Here is a 20266-nt window from a genome sequence, read left to right as displayed (position 1 = left end):
ATGTAAGTAATATTTATGTTTCTTGCAATTAATTTTTAATTAATATATTAAATATTAGATTAACAATGATAGAAACAGTAAAAACTATTATACCAAATTCATATTTATTTTCGCAATATTTCCAGTACATTGCGAATTGCGAATATCTGGAAATGTTCATCCGCCGATGTCAATACACTTGAAATGGGTCGACACACTTTGATCGTGATTCCGTCTTATTAGGCTTGTGCCGTTTCGTTCGTTGATCGGAGCGCTCCGATCTCGTTCAATCGCTCCCATGAACTAGTTCGCTCTTTTAGGTCTTTCGCTCATTTAGTTCAGCCAGACCAGCGACCACTGCGGTCGGAAAGATCAGAACGAATGGGACCGAATAGTGTCAAAATTATACGAATAGTCCACAGATAGTAACATTCCGGGCCGAAAGGTTGTAAGTAACCGAAGTTTAATATGAAAACTTGACTTTTTTTGTTGCTCTGCTAAGTAGCTCTCGCTCTCGGTCGGCGCAATCACACATTCGTTCTCGATCCAAACCGCTCGCGCTCGCTGATCCTATACTGAACTAAATGAGCAAAGACCGATTCTCAGACCACGGAAAGATTCAGTTCATTTCGGTCATTGATGGGATTTTATTCCTAACAGTTCATAGTTCGTGAACGACACAAGCCTAAGTCTTATCTTATCTTATTTGATATCGGAAACAAAGAGATGACTGTGTCAATAGCATTATCTGGTTAATCCGGGTTTGCGCAAATATATCGAATTGGGTGCTGCTGTTGTTTGAGATAAATGTTTTTGACACGATCAGGCTGTAAAAAAGATAACTATTAAATATAAGGTAAGATATTTTCCTACTTATATGGTTTTTGTTAAGCACTATAAAAAAATCAAGCATATTTTAATACACCAATGTTATTTTTTATTATAGATATGTTGTGTTGTTATGCTATCTATCTATTTATAGGAATTTTGCATGATTTTTATGATAATTTAATGTTTTCCCATACAATAATTGTCTTTATTGGTTTTGGTAGCACCTATGTTCCTAATGCCCTCTTGGCATAGACCATTGATATTAATATGATTGCGATCATTCCCATATTTTAAGATACTTTCATTCGACAATTCTTGAAATTCCTAGTTTGAGATAATGTACTTTTTAATTTTGCTTCAATAGTCACTGATGGCTAAATATGGTTATCATCTTCTGCGAGCGTTACTATATATTTTTAAATTAAAGGAAAAATAGGAACATTCACTGCGACCATCGGCATTGCTGGTGCAGCCGCTATGACCAACTTAATCAACGCTAGCCTGCTAGATTGCTGCTGGGTCAGATCAGTGGCGGTACAGCCATACGGTACAGACCACAGCATGTTGCCATGTTTTGCCGTGGCGCTAGTGCAGCGCGGAAGAGCACGTTCACTACGTTCAGCTATATCTTGCTCGCTCGCACTCGTTGGCTTGCAATGGGGCTTGCTCTTGCATCCTTTTTTTCCTAGCTTTTAGCCTACATTCTGCCTAGCAACTTATATAACTATTTGTAGGTATATATAGAACATTTGTTCCACGATTTAAGCCGGGCTTTTGGTATGAAGTGAGGAACAAGATTGAGCGCGCGTTTGATTGACAACTTCAAGTGTATTATTATTTAGTCGAAAGTTTTATTTGCGTTAAGTGAATGTGCTCTTCTTCGTTTTCTTGTTATTAAGTGTTTAATTCGTTTAAAAATCCAATTGACAATGGATGAATTTGTTCCTTGTGACGGTGACAAATGCGTGGTACACATATTACTCGACGAAGGCAAGGTAAAGTAGTTAAATTTTGCCCAAAAACGAGACATTATTTCCGCGCGAAAACCAACGCCCGGCTTGTGTATTTCTCAGAAAAGTGCGGCGCGTAATAGAACATTTTGTAGGGCTGTGAGTTCGAAAATTGAAGATTAAGTAGTTAGATATTGCCAAAACGTACCTTTCGGCTTGCCTCACTTTGAAACCCTAGGCACGCCACTGGGTCAGATGGACTTTACCTTTAATTTAAAAATATATAGTTCTTTTATTATCGATACAAAGCACCGTCTATCGATATTCCCAGCCCTAACGTTCATCTGTGTTTCCTATTGAACTATGTCTGTGCCGCTCATTATGGCCTAGTGTTGTCATGGCCATTATGCGACCATTAAGTAATGACACATGGACCCATTAGGTTTCTGAATTATGATTACTGTCTGAAAGGGGCTTATGTGTAGATAATCGAAATGTAATTATAATTAACTTACAAGGTTATTGCTTCAATGAAAAACATACAATAATTAGGCAATAATATCGTTACAGTTGCTTAAATAATTTTGTAAAAAAAAGTAGCACATGTAAAAAGATATAAACACTAATAAATATAAACTATTCTGCTACACCCTAACGCCGTTTTCACATTATCAGATCCGATATCGGATGTCGGAAGGATTTCAATGGAAAAAATCCAAGATGGCGCCTGTAATGTATGGAATATCGGTCCGACATCCGATATCGGATCGGATATTGTGAAAACCCACTAAGGGTCCATGTCATGTATGTTTAATTTGGTATGCATAATTAAAGTTTATATTATCTTATATTAGATTTGGACATTTTAATTATCTTTCTTAACTACTACGGAAAATTTGTATGAAAAGAATAGATACTATAAACTCTATAAAGTATTTCCTTACAAGTACGCAAGTAGGATACAAATGTACAATTGTACATATGGAGGGGGTCAGTTGTTCGTCGTCGCTATTGATTTGCGAATTTTTGACAATTTATTTTGATATATTATCCACTATCCACATCCAGCACTTGCCTATGCCTACCATCACATCTTCATTCCATCCTTCTTAACCTCAAACAAACAGAGAGAGACAAAACACTATCAACCTTAAAGGAAACTTCGAGATTGAAAAACATCACGCAATTCAACGCAAAACCTATGCAATCTCTACTCCCTATTCCTTAGCACGTGACGTCACCATCACTATAAAATTAACCTTAGATTCGTAACATATGGTTCATTTCCCATTACAAAGCTTCCAAGTCGCCATCAGATATATAGGAACGGGCAATGTGCTCATATATATGGGAACACGCTTCTATTACCAAAGCGTATCTATATTTTTGAGCACCTCGCCCGTTCCGATATTTATGAGGTGGAGAATGTACTTAGAACATTTTTGCAATAAATACTGGCAGTTTACAATGTCGTTGATAATTATCGCAAAGGCGTATCAGGTTCAGCGTCAATATGAAATTGAACTTAAAGTACACGTGATAAGGTTTCTTTTACGATGCTTTGCAGATCTTATAAGAACTTCGAAGGATTTTCGAATTTCGAACACCTCGATACGATTCCATTCAGGATTATAGCTTGCGACTGATTTTGAAATAGACTTTATAGTGTTTGTTTTAAGGTTGTTTTTCGTTTGTGTGTAGTTACTTTATATTGCCGCAGAGGAAACGGAAATTATTGTTTAGCTACACGTGCTATGATTGTCGTTAGGGTTTATTGGCTACGCTATGGTTGGATGGGGATAAGGTGGGACGGTGGAAACTACGGAAAACTGCTGATTTTGGTATCAGAGGTAGATAAGAGAGTTAATTCTTATGTTGTAGACCTTAAAAGAGCTATCTCACACCTTCAAAAATTGCTTCAAGCCTGGCGTCCACTAAACTCGCCCAGTCGAATATCATTAATTCGCTTTCTGCATTTATTATGAAACTGCGTCCATTTAGCGACGCCGACGCGCGACGCGTCGAATTGAATTCGGCATTCATAGTAAATGTATAAAATGTATGAAGAGCTCGGCTCGATTTGACGCACTCAATTCCGCCTAAATAGCGGGTTGTGACAAAAATGTTGGAGGTCCGCTAAAATGAAAATAAATATACATATAAGAAATTATTAATTGTTTGTACTCGTTCAATGCGCAGACATAAAACAATGAATTTGTAAACATAATTAAACAAAAAACTCAGCTAACTGTGATTCTCATTGAAACGAAGAAATACAATAACTGACAATCTCTATAGTCTATAGAAATAGCGGAGCTAAAATACACAGGTTATGTTGTTATAAGAAATCTCATTCATAAATTCCTTCTGACTAATTAAGACTTATGTAATTGAAATAAAAAGTCCTTCAATTGAATAGGTTTTAATTACCGACATGTGGATTATTTTTAGAAACACCGTTCCATGGTTAAGTACTTACGTTGAATTGAAAACTATTAGCAACTTGGTGACATTTCATTATTTGCCTCTCTGTCATTCGAACAATCAAATGTGAAATGAAAGTATGTGAAAGCGAGTGGATATCGAAATTTTGATTATTTATTTTCGTGGTAGTAGGCTTGAAACGTTACCTATTAATAGTGATGTACTCATGTTAAGCGTTTTATCGATAAATATTTTTACAAGAACAATGATGAAAATTTATGACAAATAAATTAAAAAAACCGGCCAAGTGCGAGTCGGGCTCGCGCACAAAGGGTTCCGTAGCAGCAAATATAATAAACTTATTATGTCAATTTATACACCTGCCAAAATTACAGTTAAATCAACCTATCTCAAAAACTATAAGAGATACTTTGATCAAACCAAAAATCGTTGAAAGAGTTAATTAGCATGCATCACCTCTATTTTTTTTAGAATTTTATACCCCGTAGTTATAAAAATAGAGGGGGGGGGACATACTTTTTACGACTTTGAGAGCTGATATCTCAAAAACCGTTCACTTTAAGAAAAATGTTTTTTAGAAAACTTTATATCATTTTAAAAGACCTTTCCATTGATACCCCACACGGGTATGTACATCGAAAAAAAAAATTTTCATCCCTCAGTTACATGTATGGGGGCCCCACCCCCAATTCTTTTTTTTTACTATTTAGTGTCATAATTTTGTAGCGGTTCATACAACACATATTCCCATCAAATTTCATCACTGTAGTACTTATAGTTTCCGAGTAAATCGGCTGTGACAGACGGACAGACGGACAGACGGACAGACGGACATGACGAAACTATAAGGGTTCCGTTTTTGCCATTTTGGCTACGGAACCCTAAAAAAACGATTCATTATTACTGAAAGATTCTTATTGAGAAAATAATTGTAGGTACTTATTTTCCTTAGGACAAAAAAAAAGTTAAATAAACTATTAATGATTACCGACGTATTCTTGTAGAGAAAATAATAATACTAATGTTTTTCCCATCACGGAACAATGGTGTTCCGGACCTTTGGGAGGCGTGCGCGGGGCCGAAGCCAGCGCGTAGAGGCCCTTTTGACACTTTAATGAAATGTAAGGGGTGCACCGAGCGGATGTTGCCCTTGCCCGTATCATGGGACACACGCAGAGGCAGCACCCATCAGGGTGTAAGGACTATTTGAGAGTTAATGGAAATTACATTCCATTAATTATATTATTCTAATGATTATAATTACATTATAGTACTTATTTTAGTTGCGTTGTGGAGGTAGGTACACAAGAATCAAAATTGCATGAACACATTATCAGGTAAGTATATTTTTACTATCATGTCATGAGTATATTAAAGGCTTAAGAGATAGGTACTATTACGATTAAAACCTAACTGTATAAACCTGCACACTTACTGCAAATAATTACGATTCTCAACTGTAACTCATAAAAACGTCTTACATATCGTGTCATTCACGATGTCACGTGTTGTAACTCGTAATATCATATTATTAAAGGTTGGAATTGTCAGATCGACCCGTCTTCGTAAATGACGCCAACTATCCTTACACTATCATTAAGCAGTGACAGGAACCGGTCAGGTTAAATATAGCTTGTCTATTGACAGATGACAGCGAGATTCTATGCTGAATAGGTCGTATGGCAAACTAGTCTTCTAGTGTTTTTCGAGAAGAAATATTCTGTATTCATCAGCATATTCCTTGCGTTATCCCCGTCATTGACTACGGCCCATGGGAGCTTGGGGTCCGCTTTGACAGCTAATCTCAAGATTTGGCCTAGGTATGGCCATCTGACTTTCCAACCCGAAGGGTAACTAGGCCTTATTGGGATTAATTCGGTTACCTCACGATGTTTTCCTTCACCAAAAAGCGACTTGTTTTAAATATAATCTTTCAGAATCAAGACTGACATTAAAATACATGATAACAATTTACCATGTATGACTTCGGTCCGGCTGAGCCGTTATTCTATTAATGTACCCCATGCCACACTTAATTTATAATATTAATCTAAAATTCTAATTCTAGAACCAGCTCGATTTCCTACTCAGTTCACAAACATGTTCAATACATCAAAATTAAAAACCAATTCAAGATCGCATTGAAGAACGCCCAGACAGAAAATTAGCATCACAATACACAAACAAACCGAATAAAAAACATCAAAACATGTCATTAGAGCGTGCGAAATGCTTTTTAAAAAACATATACAAATAATCAAAGACATCAAGGAAGTTTAATCTTTATATCAATCACGCAAGATCCTTTAAACCTGCTTTAAAATCTTGTGCAAAAAAAATCTAAAGAATAGCGCTATATTAGCCCTTAGCGCTGCGTCTTAAGATTTCTTTAAATATGGGCGTTGCCGTGGTAACCGCCTGTGTATGACTTAATAATGATCCGTCAAACACAAAAATTTACGTATCGGAAAACATGTAATTATGACGATTAAAATATACCGAGACGGTTAGGTATTAAGTTTGGGTTAGAGGGACGTGAATATTTTTTATATTTTATCGATATTTTTTGGCTCGTGCCACTTTAGAATTTTTTATCGACTATACTTTTTTTTGCTATTTTTGTGATATCAAATATTGCCAATAGTCGTAGAATAGTTTGTTTGTCATTTTAACTCAACAAAGGTATTACACGACCTTGTTGTGATCACACACAAAACAATACAATGGTAGTATAGATAAAGTATATCAAATATCAGGACTTATTTTACCTACTTATAATAAGTAGCCAGTTATTATCTGCCAGACGTACGTGATCATCGAGTACAAGAGTTGATAAGATAAGAAAACTGAATCAGTAGTAGGTATATTGTTTTAAAATATATAACACATGTTTATATCGCAGTAAACAGTATACGACAGAATTATGTAGACTGATTAAATGAAAAAGAAAAACAACTTAGTAAGTTTGTTAAATACTTCTTTAGCAACCAGTAAGCGAGTAAGATAAGAAAACAAAACGGATCAATGATTCAGTATATCAGTTACCCTTCGAAATCGTCCCCCTAAAATTAGAAATTGCTCATTTGATGCAGACGATATCGATAAATTGTGAACTATGAAGATCCGTTACTTTAGAAGTTTTTTTAATAATGTTAAATTTACACAATTTTTAATTTCCGTTTTTACAGTGTTTTGAGTAATAATAATTCGTCTATATCGAGGGTTTACTGGTGAAACCCGATAAGTTGAGAGAACTGGTTTTTGAAATTCGAACTATGTGCAATTTCCACAATGTTATTATTTCAAGGACAAATTATCGGGTTTCACCAGTAAACCCTCGTTATGTCCTTGCTATAACATAATAATATTAATAATCTAAATTTTCGAGACACAGATGATTGTATGTTTTTATCTTGTAGTTTTTCTGTTATAACACGATGTAAAATATAATAACCATTATCCCAATCTAATTATGTTTGTTTCTATAATGTTTTATTTCTTTTCTAATTTTAAAATATAGCTCTTCTTATATTTTAATTTTGTTATTAAATACTATTTAAAAACTAAACTGGATTTTGTAGTCCTAAATAAATGATTTATTTTACGTTTTATTTTTTTATCGATAACATCGATACCCACAATCTTACAAACAATATCGATATCGCAAGAAATCCCTCCGTTAGGGTTCGCAGTTCGGAAGACGTTGCACAATGGACGGGCAGATGCGAGGCAGGTAAAATGGAGCGGCGGCAGATGCGAGCTTTGTTCGCTTTAATTAGATCCAGTGGGAAGATGCGGATTTGGAAATTAAGAGTGCGAGAATGCATCCAGGAATTAAAATGTCGAGTTGGAGTTGATATGTGCAGAAAATACATCCACGCGTACACAGTACACACGGATAATAAAGGGAAGAAAGATAAGGCTTAGCATTGCTTAGCAAAAGAGGAAGACAAATTTTGCGTGTTTTTCTAAAATCCTAGACACATCAGTTATAAATGCCATCTATTGTAAGTTTCAATGTTTATCTGACTAGCCTGAAGTTGGTCCTAAAAATACTCTATAACAGGTGTGACAAGAGGTGTCTCTTTTCTTTACTGCCGTTAGTTATGAAGCAGTTACCTTCGAAATCGTAGCTTACGTATCCGTAAATACGACATTCAACTGTTCAATCGCTACATTGATAATCTCATAATACCTTACCATATTCAATTGCAAAAGTTTCCCTCGTATCCAAACCTGGTAATTTTATGCCCGGCGCGCCCGCGTTACGCAAAACGGTTTTTTGTGTTTTTTGCGCGGGCCTGCGGTTTCAAAGGGTACGTGCAGTCGTGGGTAACGGGTGAAAAAACGTAGAAAGTGATTTTCTCAAAAAAAGTGTAGGGATTGATATTGACAGTACGATAAAATTAATGCCAAGAGCATTGTAGTATTTCAAAAGATCGCGCTCGAAAGTAATTTGGTTTTTAATGTGATGCATGTTCAAACCGAATTTCATACTGATTTTTAAGTATTTCATCACTCGAATAGAGGACTGTATGTATATTGCCAATCAATCATTCCATCGTATAATCAAGTATTTTTAGATTAGCCAAATTAGTTGACAAATCGGCTGTATAGAATGCGCTTAATGTCACCCATCCGCGTCGACACACAACCCGTGTGAAATACTTACCCTAGAATCTTTTATGTATATTAACTCTAGAGGTAAAGAGACATAAAGTGCCACAGAACCCTATTTATTCACTATACATAAGTACCTCTACTAACATTACTGACAAATACCTTAGTTCTAGTCTCTGTACCTTTAATTTTCGCTAATGACCCTATTTGTCGACCGCACGATATGACCCTGAAAAAGCGTGCGTGCAAATCTGCGGTCGATAGGGAGCGGTCAGATTTTGTAATAACTGACACGCGAATATAGCTTCCAAATATTACACAAAATTGTAACTTATTCCGTAGAAATAGTGTTCAAAATATTACGAACATAAATGTTAGGTTATGGCTGGCATCAGTTCCTAAATACCTTAGAAATAAACTAGCCCAAGTTCGTGTAATTTTTACGCCATTTTATTCTTTATATTAAAAGCGTTTAGTGTAGAAATTTGCGTGTCTATTAAAATAGCTTTAGGACGTTCCGGTTCCAGTGAATGGTAAAAGGTTTTACTTAATATACAATGAGGCGTTGACAGTTGTTTTTATGCTGATTTGTTGCGAATTACATAATTTTATTTTAACCTTCAAATATATGCCGGTTTCATGAATGCCAAAGTCATTATCAAACAATATTTTCCACCATGTTTGATATAGTAGGTACCTACTTATAGCTAATATCCTTTTGTGGTGTGAATAAGTATTTGTAACCAATTAGTCCGTTTTCACATTATCCGATTCAAAAAATCCAAGATGGCGCCTGTAATGTATAGGATATCGGTCCTAAATCCGATATCGGATCGGATAATGTGAAAACGCACTTGCCTAAAGCAAAATATTTCACTTCAAATTTCAATTACTTATCGTATAAAATATCGACTCTTTTATCGATAATTCTCACAGCAGTCACATCACTATTTCTTATAATACAGTAGCGCCTAGAATGTAGTAGGTTTTTGCAAATATCGTAACAATATCTTAAACTCTCTGTACTAACTCAACAAGAACTCCAAATTGGCCCATTAGTGTTAACTTTTCAATGCTAACTTTACCTCATTCAGTACCCCTACCACGAGATTTAGAATACTCGACAACGCAAATGTCGCGGAAAATGTGTATGTCATTTGAACGGGAAATTACAAGGTAAGGATTGTAAAGAGTACCATTTTGTACCATTTGATGTTGAATGAAACTCTAGGTTCTTGGGGGGTCCTATCGTGCACAAGTTTTTACAGAAATCGCGAAGCGTCTGGTTGACGTAGCAGGACTAGCAGGAGACGTAGCCAAATGCACAAACGCTCAGGATATCAGTTTCGTAGCTACCTATCTCTATCGCTCTTGCGTATTGGCACGACAAAACCAGATTGCATTTTTGCCGCGCTGGCTGGTGACCGAGGAGCTGGCGACTTCCTCGCACTACGTATCAGCATTGCGATACAGGAAATGTAGCCAGCATCCTTGGCATTTATACAGTCGCGTTCAGTTACATCTACTCATTCAGATAATCAAAAATATCTAAATACGCTTTTATGAGCATAATAAATAAGTCTTGTCTAGATGTTTTTGTTCGCATAAGTGTCGATTTAACTGAACGCTACACTAACTGTACCTACAGCTCCAGCACCTATTTTAGTTTAGATATAAGCTAAGTTACTAAGTTTCAAGCTAAGGCTTGGCTTTCTATTTATGTAAATAAAATTGGTTCATGTAAGTAAAATGAATAGGCGAGACAACTAAAAAAAACGAATTAGTCCGTCAGTTAGATTATCAATGAATTTTAGACACGTATTTTTTATTTTTTCTCGTAAACGAAAAATTACGACGGTACAGTGCGTTGAAGTTTCGCGTGACGTCACGCCTAGGTACAATTTTACTTAGAAGTGACGTCACAAGCCCCCACTCCGTAACTTTGATGCTCTATATCTTTGTATTTTTTCATTAATTAGAAAAAGCGAAAAATATGTGTTCAGTATTTTTGGACGATCTACACTAAACAGAATGCCATGTTTTTATGTAGTCATCATCCCTATTATACTGTAATTTTTGTTTTAGTCAGCAACCGTTTGGGGGCGCTGTTCACTTTCTCCATACAATGAAAGTCATTTTCCGTGCCATTTTTATTTACGAGTAACGTGTTCTAAAACTTCAACAACTCGTGGTAGGGGTTCTGAGGTAGTTACTCGTACCAGTTACTCTCACGTTACTCAACTCTGGGACAATACTTTTGGTAGCTAAAATTGAACTCTATGTGTTAGGGAATTGGGTTGATAGTTTAATGGAGTTTGGTGAGGAACAATTAGCTTGCAGTTTCAAAAGTTTAGTCAAGTAGAATTTTGTCACAGAGTAAGTTGAAACACTGGGTATAATTTTATGGAGATTAATACACACTACGTACACATATCATTTTGGATCTCAAGTATATTGGTAGAATAATCAATTTACAGAACATGTTTTACAATTTAGCCGATACTGATGTACCAATGTACCAAAAAAAAACATGTCCAGCCTATAGTTGTTATTAGAAATGTATTAAATTCAACTCGTCTTGCTATCAGTTTTCTATCGCTATCTTATCTTAGTGATTAATGACAATACATTTTCAGTGAACTCCGCAATAGATTTGACCTTAATTTGAGAAATATAGCTTTTTTACCTGTATCGACTTACTTGAATAGGCGAGACGACTAAAAAAAACTAATTAGTCAGTCAATTAGATTATCAAATAATTTTTGACACGTCTTTTTTATTTTTTCTCGTAAACGAAAAATTACGACGGACAGTACGTTGAAGTTTCGCGTGACGTCACGCCTATTAGTAGGTGCAATTTTTACTTAGAAGTGACGTCACAAGCCCCCACTCCGGAACTTTGATGCTCTATATCTTTGTATTTTTTCATTAATTAGAAAAAGCGAAAAATATGTGTTCAGTATTTTTGGACGATCTAACTGACGGACTAAACAGAATGCCATTTTTTTATGTAGTCGTCATCCCTATTAAAGCTAAAGAACTTCCGGTCATATGTAGAGTCATACATTCAAATTTGATATTCGGTAATGCTTACTTTCACGAGTATGCCAAAAGATTTTTTAATAACATTTGATAATATTTTATAACATTTTACAACGTATTCAAGTGTTTTCAGTTTAGCTTTCCTTTGCTTATTGCGATTTCTCATATATAAAGTAAGACTCGATGATTGACGACTGAGAGTTGTGATTCCACCCTAATGCTTTCAGGCAGACCACACAAATACAAACACTTGTCCACCAACTTGTACACATACAGTAATGCTCTGATAAATGAATCCGATAATTGACGCTGTATAATCGATCGAATGTCAAAATGAATCAATCGGACGACAGTCAACGATACCATTCATCTCTGTCAAAGTTGATGCAACGGAGCTATGTCAACATGTCGAGCATTTTTTGTTAGCTGTTGATTTTTCGTAAGATTTTGATACATTTTGTTGGATGGATAGAGTGTTTTGTATACCACGTCGGTGGCAAACAGGCATACGGCCCGCCTAATGGAAAGCGGTCACCGTAACCTATGGACGCCTGCAACTCAAGGGGTGTCACATGCACGTTGCCGACCCATCAGAAACTTGTACACTCCTTTTTTGAAGAACCCCATACTGTAGTTCATCGGGAATTTAGGTTGCAAGGTGTGTGGATGAGCGCCCTGTCGATGGCGAGCGGTGCGATGATGAAAAGTGGCCGTTGGCATCATGTCAAACAGTTTTTCAGAATACAACCCATTGTACAGGCGATAGAACACACATAAGGAGGCGAAGTCTCTCCTTGGACTTAAGGGTTCCATACATAATAAAAAGGTTTCAAAATAGGCATAGTATGTTGTGTAAAATGGGAAACGTATGGTAATTTCGTACCTATCTCAACCGGATATAAGTACCTATTTAGATCCTTTTGTGACACAAATTGTAACATGTTCCGCTCATAATCAGGAGCTGTTTAAACCTGAATGCCAAGTATTCCCAAAATATCAAGGGGTTAATCGACATAAAAATCATGTTACGTCTGGGTTTAATAAGAGAACAAATGAACAAGGTGAATGGATAATCACTACTGTTATAAAGATACATACCGTCCGTAATATAGCTGGTTCAGTATGAAGTTTAAATTAAACATTAAAATGCAAAATGCATAAATTGCACTCGACAGTCAACGATTGCATTCATCACTGTCAGAGTGCAAATGCATCGCTGGATTCGCTGGCGCCAAGTCGACATGTGTTGCTGTTCCCGTATATACAACTTACATATTTAAATACGTACCTATAGGCTATACTATAAGCATAGACTAAATATAAGATCATACCATCCCATACATTATAAAATGCGACCGCCTAAGAACGCGCATACACTACACCACACATAGATGGCGCCACAAAAAAAAATGTCTTGTAGATGGTTGTGGAAGGTGGAAGAGACGCGGCGATGTTTATAGTTACTCGCCCAGCGGTGAGCTATCAATATCGCCGTGTCTCTTTTATTTGCACGGGAGTGCTTATCTTTTGTTCGTTTTTATAGCCTCGTAGCTTACTAGCTCGCGGTGGGACCAGTGCCTTAACCATGAGACTTTATGTACGTACTTTATAAGCACGCCTTGAAGGAAGCATTCAGCTTGCTCTACTAAGACCATGTTCTATAATCACAGTACTTATACCACATTATCACCTCCTACTTACATTGGTTCAAAACTCCTAGAACATGTTCAAACCAGTATATTATGACCTTTAGATGTGTTACAACTATCAGCAATCTTGGACTTCACTTATAAACTGGTCATACAAGTTATGCACCTACAGTAGTATCACTGGCGCCTAGCCCTTTTAATACCTTGTCGTATTAACATGTTACACATACCACCAAACGTGGCATTAACTTTCTTGTAGCGACAAAGTTCTATGATTAGTGCTTAGCGTTTGAATTACTCTTGATTATGCGTTTACTGGTTATTTTTAGAATCTGTTAGATAGCTTCGTTGAGTAAATGTAGATCTACCGTCTTTAAAGTTAAGGTATTATTTTCTTTGATAAAAGAGTGTGGTAATCTTATGTTTGCAGTCGCATTTGCCGTGTAAGCAAACTTGTTGAGATTAGGGGAGGGCGGGGCTGCAAGTTCCCGGGGTAAGTTGTTCCGACAGTTATAACTTTGCAAAGAAAAGAGATAGCAATACATGTGAAGTGCGTCGCTTAAGCATTAGGTGACGCGCAGCGCTGGCGGCCATGTTAGTTGCTCCGGCGGCGGCGGACGAGTGGCTGCGTGCACGGTGCTATTAAAACACCACGTGAGTACATTTTGTTATGTGTTATAGTTTCATTTGTTATTGACTGATTTGTGTGTATCTTTCCTATTTAAGAGTGGCATTAGTTAGGTATCATATTATTTGAGTGTTTTTTCAATTGATTTCGTTAATTTGCTAGTATGACAATATTTATACAATAACGTAATATGGGGCTACAAGTTCCCTCCTAAAGGGGCCGGTTGTTCCTCGGAACAACTTACCCCATTCATTTTGTACTGGATACATTTTTTTGATGAATCTTTTTTTTTTAGGATGGTACGTACCTACAGGCGCAAAACTGAACGCGGTAAAACTCCCTGTAACCATGAACACTTCAACATTGGGTCGGAATGGTGAACAACCTCAGCAACCGGCAAAAGATCAGTTATGTTTGTTTTTTCAAGTTCTGTCATGGAAGTGCCATATATTTAAGTTATAAAAAAGTGTTTACCTGGATAATTATTGTATCCCTAATTAATATTAAGTATGCAGGTAGTTACATTTATAAGCTAAAGGATCTCAATTTTAGTTAAACAGTACATAATGTTCGTATAATTGTGTAATTTGTGTAACTAGTAGTTTTGTTGTTATTTTCTTAATATTTTATAACGGTGCCTTAACATAAATAAATGTAACGATTAAAATTATTGTTTTACTGGAAAGAAACCTAACTTACTATTATATTTTATTTATATTATGTAAGCGGAACAATTTGCCCCAGACACGGAACAACTCGCCCCAACGCGGGGCCGAATGTTCCTCCCCGAAATTTTGCAAATATATGCTTGTAAAAAAAAAACTATTGAGAAAGTGGGCAAAAGAACTATACTATTAGAGAAATCGCTTATTACTCTATGTTAGGTTTAAATATGGAATATAAAACTTATCGTTTTCATCATATAACTTCATGTTATTTGAAAATCGGAACTTGCAGCCCCGCCCTCCCCTATTAAATAAAAGTTTATCTTCGGTTGCTGTTTGCTTCATTATATATGTGAACATATGGCAAATGGTAGGCAGAAAACAGACAGAAAACAAACAAAATTTGCTTTATCGACTGGTAGTAAACCCGTGAAAATTAAATCGACTATGTAACAGAGCATAACTAAATATGTAGTAAGTTTTGTCTCTAATATGTAGCCACGTATGTTAATGGCATCAAAAATCATCTCGATTCATGAAGTCACAACACAAGTCACTGAAATCTTAAATAGGTACTGAAAAACACAGTCACTGACTCATCAACATATTTCTTTGGTTCTAAAATTTCGAAATGCCCTGAAAATCGCTGGTGCAGCTATCGATAAAGAAAATCAGGACCTGCTTAAGATAAGTAGCCGAATAATGAACTAAAACGTATTTAGTCACGCGAATTAACCTAATGATGAATTAACTTAATTCCCTACCTCATGACATAAGACGTGCTCAGTCTCCTAACTCTTTCAAGAGACTACTTAAACTCCATTTTTTATCTCTTCCGTAATATTTTTGTCTGACTACTCCTTCTAAATAACCTGGTACTGTTATATGTGTATTTACTTATATATATTTTATTTATATATTTATGCATTTAGTTATTTATCTTTATATATGTATGTTTATGTATAATATTTAATTTTTTTTTTTGCCTATATTGTGCGATAAGTTTATTTCTTCGAATTTGCTGACACCTACTGACATTATATAAATTTATCAATTTTCGCTACCTTAAGGTTGTCTGGAAGAAATCGCTCTTTAGCGATAAGACCGCCTGTTGTTTACCTTTGTTCGTGTTTCTTCCTTGTTTTGTATTGTTGTTTTTTATCAAGGTGTGCAATAAAGAGTATTGTATTGTATTGTATTGTATTAACGAGCAGACAAAAAATAATAAGCTTCCTGTGCTAATGACAATACAATAGTAACAATAGTCTGAAACGGACAAGGAGAGTAGCACAAGGTTGCTACTTGGAGTACATTGTTTTGTTACATAATGTCTGGTTCAATGGTTGTAATTATTTTCTTGGTTATAATGGTTGTACAACTAGGTGAGCTGTCAGAAAGTAGGTGAGGTGATCATTTGGAGAATAGGTAAGGCTAGGTCAAACTTCGAATTTCAACTCAACGTCCCATGTGGCGGACTTGGATAATGATTCTAGAAGTCAAGGTGATAAATAAGCATTTCTTACTTCATCTTTACACAGATCGACCAAGTCTGACAGTATTAAATTGATTGCCAACTCGAAATTCAGTCATCTATCGGCACCCACTTAAAGGATACCTTTATGATTAATTTGATTGAAAGCCGTCTGCCCCTTGTACCTAGGACTTTATAACAAATCTAAGACGTATAACCGTCAAGGAAGCAAATTTTTAACGAAATAAGCCAAAACTGCACACGTTACATTATGTTCAGGGATCGGGGATTGGGATGCCACACTGCGGGATGTCAAGTAGAAACAGTAATATGGATACGCCGTCTGGCCCGTGATCAATTTTTTTTATGTCATAGGACGTCATAGTAGTAGACAATAATTAGACGGATCGCCTGATCGTAAGCAACTACCGTTGCTCATCAGGTTACAGTGGGTTACAAGTAAGCTGTAACTAAACTGTTCAAAAAATAAACGCTATTGCTGTGCAAGTATTATATGTATTTATAAAATTAACGATGTTGAAAAGCAAGTGTTGGTTACGGTATTGCAAATAAAGCGATTTTTGCGGAGCGGAGCTCCAATATGTCATGTTAGAGTGCCTTTTCAATCGAAATTCCTCACTACTGAAGATAATTGTAATAAGTCCGGAACAAAACCATAAAAGCACTATTTATTTACATCTTACAATTACAATTAAATCTACTTCCTCCAACCCAGTGATGCATGGTCTCCATTGTGTGGCGACCTTCAGAGGTCCAAGGTCTCCGATTGTTCCAATGGGTAATTGTGATCGACTGATATGGTTGAATTGTGTTTAGCTGGTTTAATGGATTTGGGATTGCCAAATCGTAGCTAATTTTAAATTTTAAGTAGACAAAAATATTAGGATGGAATAAGCAATTTGTATCCGAGATCATCGTGTTTCATCTGAATCTTTCTGAATCTACATTCGGGTTGATATTCTTCAGAGTCCCTACGTAAACCCACCCTCACTTTATTAGATTCTAACTTCTTCTAACCTCTCGCCTTCGGCCGGCTGATATGATGATGATGATGAACTTCTCCCAAAGTAGAATCCTGAATCAGCTACTCCATACTTAAAATTCTTTTAAGTTAATGAGTTTTAAGTTGTACATAATACTGCATTTTGTTTTTATTGAGTTTAATAAGTTATATTGTTGTATAGGTGTAATATTGTATTTTTCTGTTTTTGGCAAATAAATAATCATTATTTAAAATCTGGCTCACCGCTTTAAGAATCCTTTATCTCTCTCGGATTTGTAAATACTTAGTCAAAAATTGCTTGACATGTTTCGTCGAGGCCCATCATCAGCACGAGTATGCGAACCGACGCCAGGCTGTCGGTAAGGACAAATAAGGGCTTGACATTGATGTGTGTCCATTGATAACTTCAAATCATACTACTGTTGTATTCAGCTCGTGAATAAATCAGCCAGTGGCATCAAAGACGCATTCAAATAAAACCTCGAAAAAATCTGTTCCACTTCAGCTTTTAACAGAAGAAAAAATGTCCCAAGTTCAAATAATAAACTATGGGCTAAGAAAAAGGTTCAATGGTCAAACGTAGAACATGCGCCGAAAGAATCTAATCATAATGTAGACCTTACATAATTACAATAAGATTCGAGACTGGTCAGTGAAGAAATAGATCATTTCATTGAAGATGTCGTGCAATTCTGTCAAATACCTTTAATGCCCAGACAAAAATGAGCCAAGGCACGCGTCTTTGTGAATGAAACTATCTATAAGCACAAAGGTAGGCAGATGTTCTGAGCAAATTGAAGGCATCGCCCGACATGTCAAAGGCCTTTACAAAAACTGACCTTATTGTGTGGGTGTTCCTTTATGTTGTAATTTTGTTTGCTTTGTCTGGGAATTCCTTTTGAGGGGCTTGAAAGGAAGTTTGACCGTATTGATGGGTTCAAAGAGATTTGTGATACCGTTTATTTTGTAAGATTATATTAATATTAGTGGTTATCCTTCGCTGTAGCTTAGTCGCCTAGTTGTCTAAAATTTCATCTTCATTTTTACGTTGCCCCTGAACGATCTAATTTAAAATCTCTGTTTTGATTTTAATTATTTTGAAGATTTCAGACAAATATCTCCCCTTTTTTTCAATTTAAATAGGTAGTAGAAGTAGTGCAACATTTTATTAATTGTTTTTCATTTCTTCATTTTAACCAATGATTCCATTGTGTATGTAATTGAAACCACATAAAGGTTATTTTCGATTAAAAAATGTTTAATTTCCTGATTTTTATAAGTTTCTTTCCGACATATTTGTAATAATTAACCATATAATAAAGTAACTACTTCCTTGAGCATGAGACATTTAAATGGAAAAAACTGTAATTACGTTAAAGTTCATTTACGTTTCAAATGTCACAATCGCAAAAAATAATGTAATTATCAATAAAACTTTTCAACACATACCTATTCAATATATTTAAGTATTTATAAACATAAAGTGGGAAAATGTTCTGTCTCCGTAAACACTCAAAATATTTGGTGTACTCTCCGATGACGTTTCGGCTTCATAAAAAGATCATAAGCTTTTATTATCAAGTTCGCTTGCAAAACAACGTATTTTTAATTTTTACATTAACACTAACACACTTGTACCAAACGTCTCATCTTGCTGTATTGACATCAGACCCAAATAGGTAGGTACCCAAGTTTTGAACAGCCAAAAAACGCCATTACAAAACTGGATTCATCTCCGTACCAGTTATCCCATCAATTCGATATTCAGAACGAACAAGCCCCAAAACACAAGTACTACTTAAATACATGCTATAAAACCTGCATGAGCCCACTTCACTCGAGTATTGCCCACATTTTCACCTCCAAAACGATTTAAGTACATTCCCCTTTGAACCGCACTTACGCTCTTTTGCCACTAAATACTTTACACTCCTGCCAGTTTATTGAAGTATTTGGCAATGTTTTTATCCCTTTAAGAGTAAAGCTTATAATCCAATAATCAACATAAAGAGTTATTTTGGTTTTTGGTACACACGCGTACCGATCTCATTTTACACCTTTACGGCGTCATAAAGTAAAGGAGGCGTGGTCGTTACCCCATGAATTTTTACCCCGTAAGACGATTAGTGTCTAGGGTCAAAAAGGCTTGATTTATATTAGGGTAATAAACTTAATTTATTACGGGAATCGGTCGTTAATGATGGTAAGTGAATGGTTATTTTATCGGGAAGAATAGGAGTTGATAGGAAACCTGTTTAATGGGAATTATTGGTTAGACAATTAGTTTATATTTTCTTATGTCTATAGTTTTTATTTGACTACGTCATCGTGACTTGTTATGACTTGCATTTTAGTGCATACATATTCAATATTATTTTGTTCACACGTTGAACAATATTTGTTTTTATCTTTAGACATTTTTTATGATTTGTCTATATCCTGGCAAAAAAGAGACAAAAATAATACAGATACAGACAGATACAGATACAGAACTGTATTAATAACGGCAAAGTTACAGGTCATTAAAATGCATTACAATAATCATAAGCAGGTACAATAGTAACCTTACAAAAATAAATAATAAATAAATTATTGTCACCTTATTTATATATATTCATGCATAGATAATAGAGGCACCACCGTCTATGTAAACCGTTTTACATAGGCAACTATTCTGATACTTTTGTATGAGAACAGTTAAGTGTTGCTATAATAAAAGAAATCCATCAGAGCAATGACACGAAATAAAAGCTAATTCTCCTTCGGGTGAAGTTAGCGATTCGCCACAGAGAGATGTTGTAATACTTCCGTATGGCCACGAAAACGAAGGAGTTGATTCTCCCGCTGTATAATATCATTGATGTCGCTATATGGCTATGTGAAAGTGAAGAGCACCGCAACAATAAAATAGTGTTATGGTACTTAAGGTTCTGTGCCAAAATTTCACATAAGAAACTCTTAT

The 20266-nt window shown here is 35.7% G+C and overlaps 1 protein-coding gene and 1 long non-coding RNA gene across 2 annotated transcripts in view; both read left to right on the top strand.

The window, feature by feature from the left end:
- LOC125242021 (centaurin-gamma-1A-like) overlaps positions 1-20266 on the top strand; it is a 119696-nt gene that overhangs the window by 29894 nt on the left and 69536 nt on the right. The window lies entirely within an intron of this gene.
- LOC125242023 lies at positions 13984-14808 on the top strand. Its single transcript, XR_007178815.1, has 2 exons — positions 13984-14170; positions 14440-14808. It is a non-coding gene; the product is annotated as an uncharacterized LOC125242023 (long non-coding RNA).

Source organism: Leguminivora glycinivorella, unplaced genomic scaffold (genome assembly GCF_023078275.1).
Source record: "Leguminivora glycinivorella isolate SPB_JAAS2020 unplaced genomic scaffold, LegGlyc_1.1 Scaffold3, whole genome shotgun sequence".
NCBI classification, from domain to species: Eukaryota; Metazoa; Arthropoda; class Insecta; order Lepidoptera; family Tortricidae; genus Leguminivora; species Leguminivora glycinivorella.
This window is presented reverse-complemented; position numbering and strand designations above follow the sequence as displayed.